At 39.5% G+C, this 9393-nt stretch overlaps 1 protein-coding gene across 1 annotated transcript in view; it reads left to right on the top strand.

The window, feature by feature from the left end:
- KAT6A (lysine acetyltransferase 6A) overlaps positions 1–9393 on the top strand; it is a 162774-nt gene that overhangs the window by 11457 nt on the left and 141924 nt on the right. The window lies entirely within an intron of this gene.

Here is a 9393-nt window from a genome sequence, read left to right as displayed (position 1 = left end):
CCCATCTTCCTTCCGAGGAGTGGCTGGTGGGTTTGAACCGTCAGCCTTCTGGTTAGCAGTCAAGTGCCTTAGGCACTATGCTACCAGAGCTCCCTGGTCTCTACTACAAATAGTTAATTTCTTTTCTAATTAAGAAGTATGTGTAATGCTTCAATGACTGTCAAATTCTTTCCATATTTCAAGGCCTTCCAAAAAAGTCCAAACCAAACTCACTGCTGTGGAGTCGGATCTGACCCATAGTGATTCTTGGGTTTCCAAGGCGATATCACTATGGAAGTAAATTGCCCATCCTTCCTTCTGAGGAGTGGTTGGTGGGTTTGAACTGCCAGCCTTCTGGTTAGCAGGCCTTACAAAATGATAATTGATGTGAAATAAACTAACTTAAAGCTTTTAACAAAAAATAAGGCATCCTTTGGTTTAGCTGTTGCTAATCAAAAGTTGAGTACCTAACCACACACAACTGAGATTTTTCTTACATTTCAGTTACAAGCTACTTTCTCACAAATGGGTGAAATAAAAGGAAGAAATTAATGAAGACATTATGTACAATAAATTGCTTCAGGAATGGACATCTAGAGGATCTAACCATCTTGACTTTCTTTTTTTCCTTTACCATAAAGGAATGTAAGCACTTGCTGCTTATCGAAACCTATTAATAGCTAACATTTGTTAAGGGCTAGTGTTGTGCTTGGACTCATAGTGTCGCTATGAATCAGAATCAACTCGATGGCAATGGGGTTTTAGTGGTGTGCTTGGGTAGGGTTCTCAGTGCTTTAGCATCTATTTTCTTAATTAAATTTCAAAGAATTCTACATAGTTAAGTTCTATAGGCATGAAACAGTATTTATTTGATAATGTTAAATATACAGATTTTCATGATGGTGTCTCATAAAAATCCAAATAGAAAATGAATGTGAAGAAATGTCAAATATATTCATTTTCTTCACCCCTGGTCTCTGCTTAGTCCATCCAGGACACAGGGCCCTACTTAATTTATGTTGCACTTACCTTTAATACTATGAAAGCAAATAGAGAACAGAAAAACTGATGAATCTGGAAAAAGTCCTCTTGAGGTTGTAAGGATCTCTTTGACAGCAGTTTTTTCCCCCCATTGAAGAATTAGATTTTTGACTTTTTAATTTTTATTTTTTGGAGCAGTTTCAGGTTCACAGAAAAATGGTACAGAAAGTGGGTTTCTTATTTACCCCCCTACAGATTGTTTCTACTATTAACATCTTCCTGTTCTTATGATACATTTGTTATGATTGATGAACCAATATTGATACGTTATTGCTAATAAGGTACATAGTTTACTTAAGGGTTCGCTCTGTTATAAAGTCCTATGACAAATGCTTACTTCTTTGACATCATTAAAAATTTTTTTTTTTCCCTAAAAAGAAAGAGGAAAAGTGTGCCTTCTACACTGACTTGGTTCTTAGCTATGTGAGAGAACTGAATCCAGGTGTTAAGTCTGCTGGTTAAAGTAGAATTAAAAAAAATTTTTTTTTTCCTAGGGAACTGGAGAGTTTTTTAAAATTGCAATCTGTGATTTAGTTTTTTTTTTTTTTTTTTTTTTTAAATGAAACAAATACCTGTTAAGTGTAGGAATATGAAGAGCCCCATTCTGGTAAAATTGTTTACCAATTGGCTACTCATGGGTGGAATCAGTTCACAAAGGATCAGCAGCAGATGAATTAGACCCCATATAGTGACTTTACCCTTCTGCTTCTCCCAGTTGGGGCAGGATTAGGAGTCATTCAGCTGCAGCTGGTTCCCAGAAAAATGAAGGCTGTTCCTTCTGTTTTTTTCCTTTGACAAGAAAGTCATAGCTCTCAACAGATGGCTTTCATCAACACTGTACATAACTATGAAATTCAAGTCCAAAGAATTACTTTCAACTTCATTAGGGAACAGGTGAAGAAGCAGTTCATAGTACAGAACTATTTTTTTATGGTTTGAAATTAAGCATAGAGATTATGGTGGTATAACTTTTATATGTGCAAACTGTTGCTCAGGTTAAAATAGTTTTAACTGCCAGCAATTAAAAAAAAAAAAAAAGACCTGCCAAGGGAAAAAAATCTGGCAGTAGTGTTAATTGAGGTGTATTTTGTAATTGAATTATGTTATGCTTACAAAATGTAGATGCATTTTTAGGAAAAAATAATGGGATCATCTATTTTGTAGAATTTTGAAGCAGTAGCAATCTTGGAGACCAGGAAATGAGCCAGAGCAGTTTAGAACAACTAGGGAGGACAAACTTATCTTTCAGTTTGTCCTACTGTGGTAGATTGAGTGTTGCTGTGAGGCTGGAGACTATGCCACCAGTGTTTCAAGTGCAAGCAGGACTACCTATGGTTGAAGGTTTCAGCAGAGCTCCCAGAATAAGACAGACTTGGAAGAAGGAAGAGACTGTCAACTTCTCAAAAGAATTGGCCAGTGAAAACCTTTAGAATAGCAGTGAAACACTGTCTGATATATTACTGGAAAACTTTATGAATAGCCCTGAAACACTGTACGATATAGTGCCAAGATATGAGCCCCTCAGGTTGGAAGGCACTCAAAATGCGACTGGAGAAGAGCTGCCTCCTCAGAGTAGAGCTGACCTTACTGACTCCCATTTGCTGATGTGGCACATCTCAAGATGAGAAGAAATAGCTAGAAACATCCATTAATAATCAGAATGTGGAATGTAAGAAGTATGAATCTAGGAAAATTGGAAGTTGTCAAAAATGAAATAGAACGGATAAAGATAGATATCCTAGGCATTAGTGAGCTGAAATGGACTGGTTTTGGCTATTTTGAATCATGATCATATGATCTACTATGCCAGAAATGACAAATTGAGGAAGAATGGTGTGGCATTCATCCTCCCAAAGACTATTTCAAGATCTATTAGGAAGTACAATGCTGTCAGTGATAGGATAATATCCCACATGCCTAGGAGAAAGACCAATTAATACTACTACTATTCAGATTTACTCACCAACCACCAAAGTCAAAGATGAGGAAATTGAAGATTTCTAGGAGCTCTGTTAGTGTAGTACCTAAGGTACTTGACTGCTGACCAGAAGGCTGGCAGTTCAAACCCACCAGCCACTCCTCAGAAGGAAGATTGGGCAGTATACTTCCGTAGTGATACTGCCTCGGAAACCCAAGGAGGGGTCGCTGTGAATCAGGTCTGACTCCACGGCACATAACAACAATACTCCCAACTTCTGCAGTCTGAAATTGACCAAATGTGCAATCAAGATGTGTTAATTATCACTGGTGACTGGAATGCAAAAGTTGGAGAAAATATTTTCCAGTAGTTGGAAAATATGACCTTGGTGATAGAAATGATACTGGAGATCACATGATAGAATTTTGCAAGACAAATGACTTAATTCATTGCAGATACCTTTTTTCAACAACACAGATGACAGCTATACACATGGACTTTACCAGATGGAGTACACAGGAATCAAATTGACTACATCTGTGGCAAGAGGAGATGGAAAAGCTCAATGTGGTCAGCCAAAACAAGGCCAGGAGCTGATTGTGGAACAGACCATTAACTGCTCATAAGCAAATTCAAGTTGAAGCTGAAGACAATTAAAAGAAGTCCAAGAGAGTCAAAGTATGACCTTGATTATATCCCTCCTGAATTTAGAGATCATCTGAAGACTTGAATTGATGCATTGAACCCCAAGTGACCAAAAGCCAGAGGAATTCTGGAATGACATCAAGAACATCATCTGTGAAGAAAGCAAAAGGTCATTAAAAGGAAAGGAAGAAAAGACCAAAATGGATGTCAGAATAGACTCTGAAATTTGCCCTTGAATGGAGAGTAGCTAAAGCTGATGGAAGACCTGACAAGATAAAAGAGCTGAACAGAAGATTTCAAAGAGCAGTTCAAGAAGACAAAGTCAATTATTATAATGAAATGTGCAAAGACCTGGAGTTAGAAAACCAAAAGGGAAGAACATGCTCAGCAGTTCTCAAGCTGAAAGAACTGAGGAAAAAATAAAGCCTCAAATTACAGTATTGAAAGATTCCATGGGCAATATGTTGAATGATGCAGAAAGCACCAAAAGAAGATGGAAGGAATATACAGTCACTATCCCAAAAAGAATTGGTAGTTGATCATCCATTCCGGGGGGGGGGGGGCATATGATCAAGACCGATGGGATTGAAGGAAGAAGTTGAAGCTACACTGAAGGAAATTGGTGAAATACAAGGCTCCAGGAATCGACAGGATACCCATTGAGATGTTTCAGCAAATGAATGCTGTGCTGGAAGCACTCACTTGGCTATGGCAAGAGATTTGGAAGACAGCTACCTGGCCAACTGAGTGGAAGAGATCATTCCAAAGAAAACTGATCCCACAGAATGTAGAAATTATCTAACAATATCATTGATACCATGCAGGTAAAATCTTAATGAAGATAATTCATAAGCGGTTGCAGCAGTGTATTGACGGAGAACTTCCAGAAATGGAAGCTGCATTCAGAAGACGACATGGAGTGAGGGATATCATTGCTGATGTCAGATGGATCTTGGCTGAAAGCAGAGAATTCCAGAAAGATGTCTACTTGTGTTTTATTGACTATTCAAAGGCATTTGATTGTGTGGATCATAACAAATTGTGGATAACATTGAGAAGAATTGGAATTCCAGAACAGTTAATTGTGCTCATGAGGAACCTGTACATAGACCAGGAGGCTGTCGTTTGAACAGAACAGAACAAGGGGATACTGCATGCTTTAAAATCAGGAAGGGAATGTGTCAGGGTTGTGTCCTTTCATCATACTTATTCAATCTGTATGCTGAGCAAATAATCTGAGAAACTGGAGTATAGGAAGAAGAACATGGCATCAGGATTGGAGGAAGACTCATTAACAACCTGTAATATGCAGACAACACAACTTTGCTTACTGAAAGTGAGGATGATTTGAAGCACTTACTGATGAAGATTAAAGACTACAGTCTGCAGTATGGATTACACCTTAATATACAGAAAACAAAAATCCTCACAACTGGACCAATAAGCAGCATCACGATAGATGGAGAGAAGATCGAGGTTGTCAAGGAATTCATATTTCTTGGTTCTACAATCAACGCTAATGGATCCAGCAGTCAAGATATCAAAAGATGTGTACTACATTGCGTAAACCTGTTGGAGAAAAACCTCTTTCAAGTGTTGAACAGCAAAGAGATCTCCTTGAAGACTAAGATGCACCTAACCCAAGCCATGGTATTTTCAGTCACCTTATATGCATGTGAGAGCTGGACAATGAATAAGGAAGACCGAAGAAGAGTTGATGCTTTTGAGTTGTGGTGTTGGCAAAGAATTCTGAAAAGTACCACGGACTGCTAAAAGAACTAACATACGTGTCCTGGAGGAAGTGTAGCCGGAATGCTACTTCGAAGTGAGAACGGCCAGACTTCGTCTCATTTACTTTAGTCATGTTGTCAGAAGGGACCATTGCCTGGAGAAGGATATCATGCTTGGTGAAGTGGAGGGTCAACAAAGGAAGGGAAGGCCCTCAACAAGATGCATTGACATGGTGGCTGCAGTGATGGGCTCAGAAACAGTAGGGATCATGAGGCTGGCGCAGGACCGGGCATTGTTTTGTTCTATTGTACATAGGGTTGCTGTGAGTTGGAAGACTCAGCAGCACATAACAACAACAAGAAGAAGCAATCTTGGATCACACTGTGGTAGTTAATGGTATACTTGAACTCTGTATGTAGCTGTGTCGTCGTTCAGCAGCCTACCATGCTCTGCCGTCGTTGGGACTTCTAATGGACTTGAATTAATGGCTTGCTGTGTGATTTGGTAATATCAGGACAGTGCCTTATTACTTGTCAGCCTTGGGCTTGTCACCCTCAGCAGTCAGCAGCTGAGTGAAGAAAAGTCTCCAGCTTCAGTGGGCTGGGAGCAGGGGACAGAGCTGAAGCCAAAGGTTGAGGGGCTTTCACCCAGCTCCTAGAGCCTGGCACTTTGAATTCGGACTTAATGACTCCAAATTGTAAGAATAAACTCCTGTTTGTTAAAGGCATCCCATTTGTGGTATATATTCTTGTCAGAGTGGCACTGGGTAACCAGAACATACTGATTGTCATCTTATTTTATAAATAGGGAAACTGAAGGCCAAGGAGATTTAAGCATTTTGTCTACTTAATGACATCTGGTAGAAGTGGTCAGTTCCTTTTGGTTTTGTGCTTTTTTCATGATTCCACAGTACTGCTTATAGTTTTAGAGAAAGCTTTCCGAAGCAAAAAGCTACTGAAATCACAGTCACCAAAATTCCAAATATATAATGTAATTAGAACTCACTTCCTTAATGAAACCTAGAATAAACCCTGGTGTACAGAATTTTTGTGGATTTGTAAACTACAGATAGTAAATCTGGTCGTTTAGGTGTTTGAAAATAACTATACACTCTTGTTAGAGAGTTGAAACAGTGTTTAGAGAAAGACTCCTTTTGTATGGCCCAGTTAGAGGAATTAGAAAGTCCGCAACCCACCTTCCTTTCTCCCCTTTCCCTCCCTCCCTTCCCATTCCTATCCCCACCCCTACCCTCACTGCATAATCTGCATAATGACAATGTGTTGATCCACCTTAATGCTGGAAGGAAAAAGTACTCCCTAAGTTTTGAAAGGAGCTATTGTGATGTAGTGGTTAAAACGTTCATTAAAGTGTTTTGTTACAGCATTTGTCTGTTAACCAAACCATTTGTGGTTTGAACCCACCAGGTGATCCCTGGGAGAAAGATGAGGCAGTCTGCTTCCCTAAAGTCTTGGAAACCATGTGAGCAGTTCTACTCTGTCCTAAATGGTTCCTGTGTGTCAAAATTGACTCCATGGCAGTGGGTTAGTGAGTTAAGTTTTGAAAAACTCCACTTAAATTAAGTTTTATTTTCAGTAGGTCTACAGTACAGATAACCTAAGTGACTTGATTATTGTTAGAATTTAAACGTTCTTGAGATTGAGAGAGATAATTGTATTAATTGTGAAGTCAATTTTATCAAAGAGTTAAGTATGGGTGGATTAGGCTTGTGTAGTTTGTTACTGTGTATACATAGTGTCTAGATTTTGTGAGAAGATTGACAGATTTGTAACATTACTAATAAACACACTGGGGATGGTAGCAGACAAAAGATCATCTTGGTCTGTTCTGGATTTTATGACTAACAGCTCCTCTGTGCATTATTTTTGCATTATCATAAAGTGTTGTTGTTGTTGTTATGTGCCGTCGAGGCGGACCCGACTCATAGCGACCCCTCCTTGGGTTTCCGAGGCAGTATCATTACGGAAGTAGATTGCCCCATCTTCCTTCCGAGGAGTGGCTGGTGGGTTTAATCCGCCAGCCTTCTGGTTAGCAGTCAAGTGCCTTAGCCACTACGCTACCAGAGCTCCCATCATAAAGTATAGCAAATAAAAATAAAGGTTAAGACTGTTGTCGTTGCTGTTAGGTGCTGTTGAATTGGCTCCAACCCATAGCGACCCTAATTAGAACTGAATGAAACCCTGCCTGGTCCTGTGCCAGCCCCACAATCCTTGCTATACGTGAGCCAGTCATTGCAGCTACTGTGTCAGTCCATCTCATTGACGGCTTTCCTCTTTTTCATTGACCCTCTACTTTACCAAGCATGTTAGGAGAAGGCTCCTAGGACTGGTCCCTTCTGATAACATGACGAGTAGGGGAGATGAAGTCTGGCCATTCTCGCTTCCAGGGAGCATTCCAGATGCCCTTCTCCTGAACAGATTCATTAGTTCTTTTGGCAGTCCACGGTACTTTCAGTATTCTTTGCCAACACTACAACTCAAAAGCATTGACTCTTCTGTCTTGCTTATTGATTGTCCAGCTTTCACATGTGTATGAGGCGAGTGGAAATTCCATGGCTTGAGTTGGGCGCACCTTAGTCTTCAGATGCACCTATGCTCTTCAGCATTATTGCCCAACCTTCCTTCCAAGCAAGGTTGAGCAATCTACTTCCGTAGCGATACCACCTCAGAAACCCAAGGAGGGGTCGCAGTGAGTCGGCAGTGAATTTGGTTTTGGTTTTTTGCAGCAGATTTGCCCAGTGCAGTGTGTCATCTGATGTCTTGACTGCTGCTTCCATTGGTGTTGATTGTGGAACCAAGTAATATGAAGTGTTTGACAACTTTAATCTTTTCTACATTTATTGTGATGTTGCTTATTGGTCCAGTTGTGAGGATTTCCGTTTTCTTTATATTGAGATGTAATCCATACTGCAGACTCTAGTCTTTAATCTTCATCAGTAAGTGCTTCAAGTCATCCTCACTTTCAGCAAGGAAAGTTGTGTCGTCTGCATACCACAGCTTGTTAATGAGTCTTCCTCCAGTCCTGATGGTGCATTCTTCATATAGTCTAGCTTCTCGGATTATTTGCTTAGCATATAGATTAAATAAGTATGATAAAGGATACAACCATGACTCACTCATTCCCTGATTTTAAACCATGTGCTGTCCCCTTGTTCTGTTCAAACAATAGCCTCCTGGTCTATGCACAGGTTCCTCATGAGCACAGTTAAGTGTTCTGGAATTTCCATTCTTTTCAATATTATTCATAATTTGTTATGATCCATACAATCAAATGCCTTTGCATAGTCAGTAAAACAGAAACATCTTTCTGGTATTCTTTGTTTTCAGCCAAGATCCATCTAACATCAGCAATGATACCCCTCATTGTGCATCCTCTTCTGAATCCAACTTGCATTTCTGAAAGTTCTGTCAATATATTGCTGAAATCATTTTTGAATTATCTTCAGTAAGATTTTACTTGCATGTGATATTAAGGGTATTGCTGGATAATTTCCCATTCTGTGGGATTACCTTTCTTTGGAATGGGTACAAATACGGATTTCTTCCAGTCAGTTGGCCAGATAGCTATCTTCCAGATATCTTGGTATGGATGAGTGAGTGTGTCCAGTGTGGCATCCATTTATTGAAACATCTCAGTGGATATTCCGTCAATTGCTGGAGCCTGGTTTTTCACCACTTCATTCAGTGAAGGACTTCTTCCTTCATTTCCATTGGTTCATGATCATATGCCACCTCCTGAAATGGATGAACATTGACCAATTCTTTTTGGTACAGTGACTCTGTGTATTCCTTCTGTCTTCTTTTGGTGCTTCCTGCGTCATTCAGTATTTTGCCCCTAGAATCTTTTGGTATTGCACCTTGAGGCTTAAATTTTTCCTTCAGTTCTTTCAGCTTGAGAAATGTTGAGTGTGTTCTTCCCTTTTGGTTTGCTTGCTTTCTTTTTTTTTATTATTATTTTTAATCTTTTTTTTAAATTGTGATTTGGGTGAAGATTTACAGAGCAAATTCACTTTCCATACAGCAGTTTATATATACTTTGTCTCATGACATTGACCACAGTTT

Source organism: Orycteropus afer, unplaced genomic scaffold (assembly GCF_000298275.1).
Source record: "Orycteropus afer afer isolate SDZICR_OR568_19922 unplaced genomic scaffold, OryAfe1.0 scaffold00024, whole genome shotgun sequence".
Classification (NCBI taxonomy): domain Eukaryota; kingdom Metazoa; phylum Chordata; class Mammalia; order Tubulidentata; family Orycteropodidae; genus Orycteropus; species Orycteropus afer.
The sequence above is the reverse complement of the archived record's forward strand: the minus strand, read 5'-3'. Positions and strand labels throughout refer to the sequence as shown.